This window comes from Geotrypetes seraphini, chromosome 5 (assembly GCF_902459505.1).
Source record: "Geotrypetes seraphini chromosome 5, aGeoSer1.1, whole genome shotgun sequence".
NCBI lineage: Eukaryota > Metazoa > Chordata > Amphibia > Gymnophiona > Dermophiidae > Geotrypetes > Geotrypetes seraphini.
Genome location: NC_047088.1, coordinates 178,325,185 through 178,337,889, shown reverse-complemented (window position 1 = coordinate 178,337,889; position 12,705 = coordinate 178,325,185).

The following is a 12,705-nucleotide window of genomic DNA, read 5'->3' as shown; positions in this document are numbered from 1 at the left end:
GAGGGGATGCTACTCTTGACCTCATCCTTAACGGATTAGGGGGGCCTGCAAGAGGGGTAGAAGTGGGAGGAACACTAGGCAACAGTGATCACAACGTGATCAGATTCACATTAGAAAGGGGGTCACCCAAGTGGGGGAGGACCGCAACGACTGCGCTCAACGTCAGGAAATGGAACTATGTTGCTATGAGGAAAATGGTGGGGAGGAAGCTCAGGAACGGCTTTAGGATGGAGACTGTAGGGAGCGCCTGGACCCTTCTCAGGGACACACTGCAGGAAGCGCAAAAACTGTACATCCCCAGTTTCAGGAAAGGCCGCAAGAACAAGCGGTCAAAAGACCCGATTTGGATGACACATGAAGTAAAGAAGGTAATCAGTGACAAGAAAGTGTCCTTCCGGAAATGGAAAAGGGATCCAACGGAGGAAAATCACCAGGAGCACAGGAAATGCCAAAAGGAATGCCACCGAGAGATTAGAAAAGCAAAAGGGAAATACGAGGAGGGGCTGGCCAGGGAGGCGAAAAACTTCAAGGCATTCTTCAGTTACGTAAAGGGGAAGCAACCAGTGAGAGAGGAGGTGGGGCCATTGGACGATGGGGATAGGAAGGGAGTGATTAAGGAGAATAAAGAGGTAGCTGAGAGGTTGAACACGTTCTTCTCGTCGGTCTTCACGAGCGAGGACACGTCCAATATACCGGACTCAGAGGAGCTCATGAGTGGGGAGCAGGCCAAAAGATTGGGGCATATAGAGGTAAGTCGGGAGGATGTCCTCAAGCAGATTGACAGACTGAAAAGCGGCAAATCACCGGGACCGGACGGGATCCACCCAAGGGTTCTAAAGGAACTAAGTCAGGAAATAGGCGGCGCATTCCAGCATGTTTTGCAACCTATCCTTGAAAACTGGAGAGGTACCAGAGGACTGGAAACTGGCGAATGTCACACCTATCTTTAAGAAGGGATCGAGAGGTGACCCCGGGAACTACAGGCCGGTGAGCCTGACTTCAGTTATAGGGAAGATGGTGGAAGCAATGATCAAGGACCGCATTTGCGAGCACATCGAGAAAAATGGCCTACTGCGGACAAGCCAGCACGGATTCTGTAAGGGAAGGTCGTGCCTGACAAACTTCTGTACTTCTTTGAGGGAATAAGCAGTCAGGTGGACATGGGGAACCCATAGACATCATTTACCTCGATTTTCAAAAGGGCCTTTGACAAGGTGCCACATGAAAGGCTGCTTTAGAAGCTGTGGAACACGGGGTGGGCGGGGATGTACACAATGGATCAAGCACTGGCTGTCAGGTAGACTACAGAGGGTCGGAGTAAAGGGCCAATATTCTGACTGGCGGGGAGTCACGAGCGGTGTGCCGCAGGGATCGGTGCTGGGGCCGCTACTCTTCAACATATTTATCAATGACCTGGAAACGGAGGCAAAGTGTGAGGTTATAAAATTTGCAGACGATACCAAGCTCTGCGCCAGAGTTAGGACCAGGGAGGAGTGTGAGGAACTGCAAAGGGACCTCGATAAGCTGGAGGACTGGGCAAACAAATGGCAAATGCGCTTTAACGTAGATAAATGCAAGGTCATGCACATAGGGAAAAAGAACCCGTTGTTCGAGTATAAAATGGGGGGGAGATTGCTGGAAGACACCGGACTTGAGAGAGACTTGGGTGTGCTAGTGGATCCATCCATGAAATCATCCGCACAGTGTGCAGCAGCCTCGAAGAAAGCCAACAGGATGCTGGGCATCATCAAGAGGGGCATATCAACCAGGACGCGGGAAGTCATCATGCCGCTGTATCGAGCGATGGTGCGCCCACATCTGGAATACTGCATTCAATATTGGTCGGCCGCACCTCAAGAAGGACATGGCAGTTCTTGGAGAAGTCCAAAGGAAGGGGCAATCTGAAACAGGGGGGGGGGGGGGCTGTAAGAGGGCATGGAAAACTGCCATATGCTGAAGAGGCTGGATAAACATGGGGCTCTTCTCTCTGGGAAAAGGAGGAGGCTCGAGGGGGTCATATGATAGAGACCTTCAAAATACCTTAGGGGCATAGAGAGGGGTGGACATGGCCAGGTTCTTCAGACTAAAAGGGACGACAGGTACGAAGGGGGCACTCAGAGAAACTGAAGGGAGAGAGGTTCAAATCAAATTGCAAGGTATTTTTCTTCACCCAAAGGGCGATGGACAAATGGAATGCGCTCCCGGAGGAAGTGATCCGGCAGAGTACAGTAACAGGGATTCAAAACAGGGATTGGACAGATTCCTGAGGGAAAAGGGGATCGTGGGGTACTGAGGGGAGGTGCTGGGGTGTTGCATAAGTATAGACAGCTCACCAGGTCGTGCAGGTGCAAAGGCCGGAGGGTTAGGACATTGATGGGAGAGATAGGACTTCGATGAGAAACCTAGGGGCAAGGGGGCCCCTTCTGGTGATTAAGGCAGGTCATGACCTGTTGGGCCGCCGCGGGGGCGGACTGCTGGGCGGGATGGACCTCTGGTCTGACCCGGCAGAGGCACTGCTTATGTTCTTATGTTCTTATAACACCAGTACATGGTGAGAAAAGAGAAAGGGATTAAAAAGCACCTACAGAACAGTAGGTTTTAAGGCAGTTCGAACTGCGCCTGCTGGAGGAGACAGTTCTTGCAGGATTCAAATACAGTGGAACCTTGGTTTACGAGCATAATTCGTTCCAGAAGCATGCTCGTAAACCAAATTGCTCTTATATCAAAGCAAGTTTCCCCATAGGAAGTAAGGGAAACTCGCTTTGATTGGTTCCACCTCCTCCCCCCCCCCCACCCGAGGATACCAGCGCTGCTCCATTTTCCACCCCCCCCCTTGAGGTCACCGCACGCTGCTCCATACCCTTCCCTGCGATCCGGCACATCCCCCCCTGCGAACCGGCATCCTCCCCCCACTCGCGATCGTACATCCCCTCCACTGCGATCGTACATCCCCCCCCCCCGAGCACGGCAATGACATCCTTTACCCCGACTGGGCACCAGTGCTGGTGCCCGAAGATCCTCCCTCTTCTGGCGCAGCCTGGGCTGGGTGGTGCGTCAGAGATCCTCCCTCTTCTGGGCTGGGCCGGGCTGGACTGGTTTTGAGCATTTGTGCATGCTCAAAGCCTTCTGGCTGAGAATCTCGGAGAGAGCGAGACCAGAAGGCTTTGAGTATGCGCAAATGCTCAAAGCCAGTCCAGCCCAGCCTAGCCCAGAAGAGGGAGGATCTCTGACGCACCGCCCAGCCCAGGCCGCGCCAGAAGAGGGAGGATCTTCGGGCACCGGCACTGGTGCCAGTCGGGGTAAGGGATGTCATTGCTGTGCTCGGGGGGATGAAAGATCGCGGGGGGGGGGGGGAGATGCGAGCGGGGGGGGTGCTGGATCGCTGGGGGGGGGAATGCCGGATCGCCGGGGGGGGGACGCTCGTACAGTGAGGCAAGCTCGGTTTACGAGGCACCAAGTTTGCAAATATTTTGCTCGTCTTGCAAAACACTCGCAAACCGGTGCACTCATAAACCGAGGTAGCACTGTAATGGATTAAAAGCCCACTTTCTTGATGGCTGCTGATAACTCCCACTCACTTGTAAAGTACCCATATCAGTTTTATCATTCTCTCTATGAGTAATTCCCTATACCCCATTGTCCTGTTTTATTAGTGGAAGCTCTATTGAGCATTGCTTAAACATGTATGCCCCTTATTACTATAATGCAAACTGCTGTATTACTATGCCACTTGATTAGTCTTAATCTATAATATCACTAAAAGTACTAATATACTGCACTCTTAATTGAATATTATACAGCAATATGTAGACTGTCTTACATATGTAGCTACATTATGTTGGGTAGTCTTATTCTATAATGTACAGCACTGCGTAAATCTAGCAGCACTATAGAAAATGATAATAGTAGTAGTGAAGTGCCTGAAACATAAATGGGTAATTCAGTACAGGATGCCTAACGCTAGTGCACTGGGGGTTAATAATCGGAAGTAGCCGTATATGCTGGGAGGGGAGAGGCCTGATATGAATGGATAGGGATAGGGACCTTGTGGTGATAGTGTCCCGAAGATCTAAAGGCGAACTAACATTGCGAAACCAGTAGAAGAATGAAGGTGTTGATGCCCCTGTACAGGTCATTGGTGAGGCCCCACTTGGAGTATTGTGTTCAGTTTTGGAGACCGTATATGGCAAAGGACATAAAAAGGCTTGAAGCGGTCCAGAGGATGACGACGAAAATGATAGGAGGTTTGTGACAAAAGACATATGAGGAGAGACTGGAAGCCCTGAATATGTATACCTTAGAGGAAAGGAGAGACAGGGGGGATATGATTCAGACGTTCAAATACTTGAAAGGTATTAACGTAGAACAAAAAATTTTCCAGAAAAAGGGAAAATGGTTAAAACCAGAGGACATAATTTGAGGTTGAGGGGTGTGCGAGACTCAAGAGCAATGTAAAGAAATTCTTCTTTATGGAGAGGGTGGTGGATGCCTGGAATGAGCTCCCTGAGAGGGTGGTGGGAGAGGAAAATGGTGACGGAGTTCAAAAAAGCATGGGATGAACACAGAGGATCTAGAATCAGAAAATAATAGTAAATATTGAATAACTAAGGCCAGTACTGGGCAGACTTGCACAGTCTGTGTCTGTATATGGCTATTTGGTGGAGGATGGGCTGGGGAGGGCTTCAATGGCTGGGAGGATGTAGATGGACTGGAGTAAGCTTTGAAGGAGAATTCAGTAGTTGGAACCTAAGAACAGTACCGGGCAGAGCTTTGGATTCTTGCCCAGAAATAACTAAGAAGAAGGAAAAAAAAAAACAACCAAATTTTTAGATTGAATCAGGTTGGGCAGGCTAGATGGACCATTTGGGTCTTTTTCTGCCTTCATTTACTATGTTACTATGGAATATTGCATGATAATGATAGATGTCCAAAAGACAGCATAAATTGGCACTTGTACGTCTTACTAGTCAAAATGTCCAGGTGGGCATTTTCGAAACATCTTTCTGGTTGTTTTGTCTCCAGTATATCTAAATCTTAAGGGGGCGTGTTAGAGGTGTGTTTTGAGCAGGACTTGGGCTTTCTGCAGGGATAATCAAACTTTTAACAAAAGGTCCAGGGCATCATTTAAACATTTGGAGCTAGACCTGTTTCAAAATGAATAAGGGTCAAAAAGGTCCCCGAACTGAGAGATTAAAGCATGCCTCCCCCTATTCCCCCATGATCTGGTCAGTTTGGGTATCTTTTTAGTATTTAGACACTTAAAATAGGTTTAGCTCCAAGCGTCTAAAAACAAAAACTGGATTTTTTTTTTTAAGGTTTGATTATCACTGCACGAGTGTCCAAGTCCTAAGCCCAACATCCTCTCCTCTGTCCCTCCATGAGTCCAACTTTTCTTCCTCTCTCCTTCATCCCTATTGTCAACTTATATCCCTCTCTCTCTCTTACTATCCATCTGTCTTTCTCTTATTCTCTCCTTTGCTGCAAAGGGAGTGGGAAAAGAGAGAGAGAGATCCAGGGTGCATCTATCTCACCCCTCTACTGCGACATCCAACATTTTCCCCTCTCTCATTATATTACATTACATTGTACTTATTGACCGTGTTACCAAAAAGTTCTACGCAGTTTACAAAAGATTATCAATAATGAACATAATGTGTGGATGAAGTTAAGTGAACCAGTATTTAGAGGAAAGATAAGTTTTCAGCTGTTTTTTTAATTGTCCATAGGAGTCAGTTATAAGTAACAATGAACAAAATTCTTTTTCATGAGAAGCTCCCTGAGTTGCTAAAGAATGATTAAGAAATGTATTACTTATGCAGCTTTTCAACCCCATGCACATTTCTCCTATCACCCCTCTCCAGCATTATGCCTCATCTCTTCTTCCATCACTATGACCAACATTCTTCCCCCTTGCATCCCCTTCAATATGTTACTCTGTTCCCTCTCTACCACCATATACAACATTTCTCCTTCTCATCCTTCTCTTCCTCATGCATCTCTACCTCAATCCTTTCTCTCTCAACAATTTTCCTCTTTCTTCCTTTCCCCATGTACACCATATCTTTCCCTCTCACTCACTCCCTCCTATGACCCAAGTTAGTGCAAGTTTCCAGTTTTATTTGAGCTTGATATACCGCTTTAACATTCCTAAGCGGTTTACATAATACAGTATTAAAAGTAGTTATAAACAGGGAGGTTTAACAATTAAAATATAATACAGAACATATGATAGACTTCACAGGATACAAAAGGGAAATGGGTAGGATTACGTTGCTAAAAAAAAAAAATAATAATAATAATAGGGGAGAAAAAAACAAAAGGGCATGTGGAATAACTTAAATCACTTAAATAAGGCTTCAGGTATAAACCTAATATGTGTCTTTGAAAAGAAAGGTGCCCCCTTCCTCCCTCTCTTCTGTGTCCTGAGTTCATGCTCCCTTCCCTGCCTTCCAACCTTTGTCCCAAAATCGTGCCCCTCCCAAGTCCCAATACGCTCCTTTCCCCCTCCCTCCTTTCTCCCTTTCTCCCAGATCATGTCCCCTCTCTCACTTACTTGCTCGCTCCAAGGCTGCACTTACTTCCTTCAGGGCTGGCCAGCCAGCTGGGCAGCTCCTTCCTGCCTTCAGTGGTACTTGTTGCAGGGATGTAAGCAGCGGCTCTTACATGCTGCATGTGGCTGACCCACAAACCTTCCCTCTGACGTCAGCTCTGACATCCCCCGCTGACCTGGAAGGCTTCCCTCCGACGTCAGCTCTGATATCGGAAGGAAGCCATCCAGGTTGGCTTCAGCAGAGGAGGGTGGGCAGGAAGGAGGGCATGGGATCCCCGGCGGTGGCTTCAGTAGAGGCCAGCAGGCAGGAAGGAGAGCATGGGATCCCTGCCGGCGTCAGCAGCGGATTTGATGTAGGAAGGCAGGCGGATTTGATGTAAGAAGGCCATTAAGCGGCTCACGTACCCCTAAGGGTACGTGTACAGCATGTTGAGAAACTCTGTAATAGAGAACACAATTTCAGTGTATGATACCAGATGACGAATGGTGTGCTCTTCTATAGTACTTGTAGCATGCTAGATTTGACTTCCAAATAGATAATTTGGCACCACCACAGGTGATGAGATGTTTGAAGAGAACATCTGGATCATTGGTATAACACTGGCTAGCTGAATGATAAGTTGTAGATGCTCATATAAGTTTTCCTAGAATGTTGAACATGAAGATGTAAACTCTACTTGTTTTGGAGAGAAAAAAGAAGTCTGGAGCCATCTGTTGTGTGCTTATGTACAGTTTTGTAGCAATGAACTTTGTGAAAGTTAAAGCTGTGCCCTGTTGTGTTTGCCAAGATGATGTATTTTATTTACTTATTGTTAAAGAGATGGAGGAGTATGAATGCTCTTATTATGTCAGCATATAACAAGATTTCAAATAAATTTTATACTTCTTTAAAAGTGAATTAAAATATAAAACTAAGACAAGCTTGTAGGGCCCAAGAGTTGTGATTTTCAAGCTAAAGAAGTCAGACCATGTTACTGCCTTCTTCCGCGAACTGCACTGGTTGCCAGTGGAGGCTCAGATTAAGTTCAAGTACAGGTGTTTTTGCTATAAGACCCTGTTTGGCCTAACCCCAAATTATCTCACGAGTCTTTTTTCACTCACAACTAGTAAACATACTAGTCGTTCACATGCCATTTTTATTTTTACATCGGTAAAAGGATGTAAATTCAAAAACGTACACCAACGTCACTTATCCTATCAGGCAGTGTCCTGGGACAAAGACTTACATCTCTTAATCATGACTTCTAGTACCTATTTAGATTTTAGAAAGCATCTGAAAACATATTTGTTCACCAAATACATAGGAAACTAAGGGACTTTTCTATCAAACTACGCTAGCAGTTTTTAGCGCAGAAAGCCGCGCTGAATGGTTCACGCTGCTCCCGACACTCATAGGAACTCTATGAGTTTTGGGAGCAGTGCAGGCCATTTAGCGCAGCTCACTATGCTATAAACTGCTAGCGCAGTTTGATAGAAGAGGCCCCAAGTCATTCTAGTCAATTGTAACACTTACTCTTTTGTGAACCACATAGAGCAATGTTTTTCAACCTTTTTACACCTATGGACCGGCAGAAATAAAATAATTATTCTGTGGACCAGCGGTTGAATAACACGGGGCTAAGTCGTGGGCCAGACCCCGCCCATCTCTACCCAATCTCCACCCCAGACCCTGCCCCCATAATAGTACTAATTGCACCTTGCATGTCCCGTGCCTCATCTGGAAGCCTTCCCTCTAATGTTGCAATGTCAGAGAGAAGGCTTCCGGTTCAGGTGTAGGATGCCCGTAGGAGCCACTGCCCGTGGCTTTGTGCATTGAATCAGTTAGGAAGAGGGAGCTGGCTCGAAGATAACGTCGCATCGATCGCACCATGGACCAGTGGTTGAAGAACACTGTTTTGGGCCTGATGCACGTGCTGGCCCTGTGGACCAGCAGGAAATTTCTGTGGACCGGCACTGGTCCATGGACCGGTGGTTGAAGAACACTGGCATAGAGCTTCACGTTTCTGCGGTATATAAGTAGAATGTTATGTTATATTATGTAATTAGTAAGCATGTTCATAAGTCCTTGCAATGCAATTGTGATTTGCAGTTACAAAGAAATGTTGACTGTATGCCTCATTATTTTGCTTCTGCATTTCTTCACATTGTATTCCACCTATTGTACCTAATAACATTTTAAACATTTCACTAGTCTACTTGCTCTGTTTAACAATACCTCATACATTTCAGTTACGCCAGTGAAATTTAAATTAGTTCAATCTTAGCTTATAAAACATACAAATGAAGTCAACTTTTTGAGAAACTTGGTAAAGAAATAAAATTGTTATTTTGTTTAGAATGAATGGTCATATTCAAGTCACAAGACATTTACAGTAAAATCTGTTAGACAGGACCTGTTTGTTTTCAATCTTCATGCACTACTGGCATTATTAGAAATATTTTATAAATTTGTATTCTCTTCTTTATAATAGTCTTTTATATATAGCACAAGGAGAATGTGGTATAGTGGTTAGCACCCTGAGGTTGTGGGTTCAAATCCTGTGTTATTCCCTATTACTCTGGGCAAATCACTGCCCCAAGTACATTAGATAGATTATGAGCCCACTAGTACAGATCAGAAAATGCTTGAAGTGCATTGTGAAAAATTGCAGGCAGATATTAGGAAATTGGAAAACTGGGCATCCAAGTGGCAGATGAAATTTAATGTGGACAAATGCAAAGTGATGCACATTGGGAAGAATAACCTAAATCACAGTTATCAGATGCTTGGATCAACCTTGGGGGGTTAGCACCCAAGAAAAGGATCTGGGTATCATTGTAGACAATACAATGAAACCTTCCACCCAATGTGTAGTGGTGGTGGCCAAAAAAGCAAACAGGACGCTGGGAATTATTAAAAAAGGGATGGTTATCAAGACTAAGAATGTTATATGCCTTTGTATCGCTCCATGGTGCAACCTCACCTGGAGTATTGCATTCAATTCTGGTCTCCTTATCTCATGAAAGTTTATAGTGGCATTAGAAAAGGTTCAAAGAAGAGCGACCAAGATGATAAAGGGGATGGAACTCCTCTCATATGAGGAAAACCTAAAAAGCTTAGGGCTCTTCAGCTTGGAAAAGAGATGGTTGAGGGGAGATATGATTGAAGTCTACAAAATCCTGAGTGGAGTAGAACGGGTACAAGTGGATCAATTTTTCACTCTATCAAAAATTACAAAGACTAGGGGACACTCGATGAAGTTATAGGGAAATACTTTTAAAACCATTAGGAGGAAATATTTTTTCATTCAGAGAATAGTTAAACTCTGGAATATGTTGCCAGAGGTTGTGGTAAGAGCAGATAGCGTTGCTGGTTTTAAGAAAGGTTTTGACAATTTCCTGGAGGAAAAGTTCTTAGTCTGTTATTGAGAAAGACATGGGGGAAGCCATTGCTTGTCCTGGTAGGTCACAGTAGAGTATAATATCACAAAGTAAATGAAAGGAATGCCATGATTAAGGAATCCTAGATAATATATTAATGCTTTATAAATTCTTTCTTAATCCAGTTTCTTTACAACAGTACATCTTAGGAATTCAGATATCCACCCTTATCAATAGATACAGGTGGTGGGATTCTTCATGATTTCAAGTACTATTTCCCAACTATTTACTTATTTTAATTATTTTATATAAATATATAAATAATAAACTTAGCTTATTCAAAGTCCATTCCCCTTCCTGACGCATTTCGCCGAACTTTCTCAAGGTCAGGGGAACTAAAACATAAAGGTTAGCAAAAGAGGGAGTTACTCTATAAGCATTAAAATCTCACTATTATTCTAATGCTCTAATGCTACCTTATCTTTTTCATATGCTTTATATTTTGTATTTTACCTGGACATTACAGCTTCTCCTCATATTCTAATACTCTAATACTACCTTATCTTTTTTATATACTTTATATTTTTTTATTTTACCTGGACAATACAGCATAGCTTCTCCTAGTATAACCAGCCATTGAAAAATGGCCACGGCCTTCTAAACCAGCACTAAAATACCCTCCCCAATTATGACATCATAGCATCACATGATCTACTGAGGAGGCCTGATCAACTATCAATTTAGGACATCCAGTCCGTAGTTTCATTCAAACCCTCCGGAGCCATAGTTTGGAGTGAACTGTTTTGGTGTAAAGAGTGAGATTCTCTTTATATATACTATAATTATTGAAAGATGATTAAGGAATGTCAGTCTGATTATGTAATTTGGTGTTGTCAATTTTTGTTTTTGTAAAATAATTGAAATGTTATTTATGCATATTTATAAATGTGTTCATGCACTTCACCTTGTATAAGGCGGATTATAAATAAATCAAACCACCTAACCATCAATTTCTATAAAAAGACCACAATCAATCAAGAAGAAAACACATCCAATCTGATTGATAAACAAATTCTGTTTCCTACTCACAGAGGTGTCCCCACTGAGGTTTAGAAAGGCAATTAAGAGAGATCAGCTGCGGATGTTGCAAAAGCCAAGTCTCCTCCCCCCTCCCTTCAATAGTTCTTATTTTAAATTGCTGGAAATGCTTAGGGGCTGATTCTGGAAATGGTCCCGATTGTGGAGGTAGGTATCCTATCACCATCTGGTAGCCAATCGGGACACACATTTGAAAATAAAACTCCCCGAGGCAGGACGTCTACATTGTAGGCATTTGTCAAGGTTCTAGGGAGATACATAGGGACACTTAAGCTCACCCAAGGCTGGGTATGGGCGTGGTTTCGCCCAGAAGTGGCCTTGGGTGAGTTTTAATGTCCCTATGTGTCTCCCTAGAGATGTGACATATGCCTGAAATATAGACCTGCAAAATGCTGCCCTACATTTCATCCTATAAGTAGACGCTGCTGCTGGCTCAGCTGATCACGGCAAGGGAATTCCCAAGCAGCTGACTCCCCGAAGGAATAACCTAAGTAAATAATTATTTATGAGTGAGAAGTGGAAGTGACCAAGACTGTATCTGAATTCCACATAGTATGGGAAAAGCACTGAAAATCTCTAAGGAAAAGGAAAGACTATTAGAAATTAGACAGTAAGGTCTTTATATGCTTTTATTTTCTATGCTTCTGTGTATGCCAGGAACATTTGAAGCACTTCAAAGGAAATTCTCTAATGCAGAGATGACAAATTACCTATTTCTAAGAGGAAAACTTTTTGATCCACTGTGGTTTTGAAATATCCAAAGTAGTGTCTCCAACCAGATCTCCAACCTTCTGATGACCACCCCAGACTATAGGACGTTCAGAAAAGAAATAAAAACCATACTTTTCAAGAAATTCCTGAAGCAGCAATAACATCACGACCTCTTAGTAACTCTAAAACTGACATTTGATCTATCCATTACCGCACTAATAATAACAAAAGAACCTCCACTATGACCACCTATTAATTCTTTTACAAACCACCTCACCCTCAACAACCCGTTAAATGTTTATAAGATCTACAACTTACCTCTCTAGCTAATCATTGTAACTCTGCTTTTTTTAAATTAACCTTTTGTAATCCGCCTTGAACCGCAAGGTAATGGCGGAATAGAAAGCCCTAATGTAATGTAATGTAATGTAATGTTTATAGTCTGACTCTACCCATTAAAAATCTATACTATGGTAACATCATGATAGACTTGGCTAAAAACTCCTGCTTTGAACTGTACCAATTGGCTGCTCTGCTAATATTATAAAGTTACCATATGGCTCCAGAAAAAGGACAGATTGAGACATCCAGGTTTTACTTCCTTTGAAAGCAATAGAAGTAAAACAGCTGTCTCAATCTATCCTGGAGCCATATTTTAACCCTATTCTTGAATACCATTAAACTTTTCAGGGAAAGAGTCAGAAGGTTCCTGAAAAGTTACTAGAAGGGTGCAGATAATGAAGTTAATTATAGTCTTTACTCCAAATTTTTCTAGATTGTATCACTAATTGGACTACTAGGATTTGGTGCAAGTTTTATAAAAGGCTTTGATACAAGGCTTTCAAGTTGTCCAAAACCAGGAGGGAGATTTTAGACCGGTCCTGAATTTCTATCAACATCTACCTTATGCATTATGGAGCTTGCAGCACAGATTGGAATGCATGTTTAAAACTAGGACTGGCCAAAAAATCTACCTCCTGGAACTG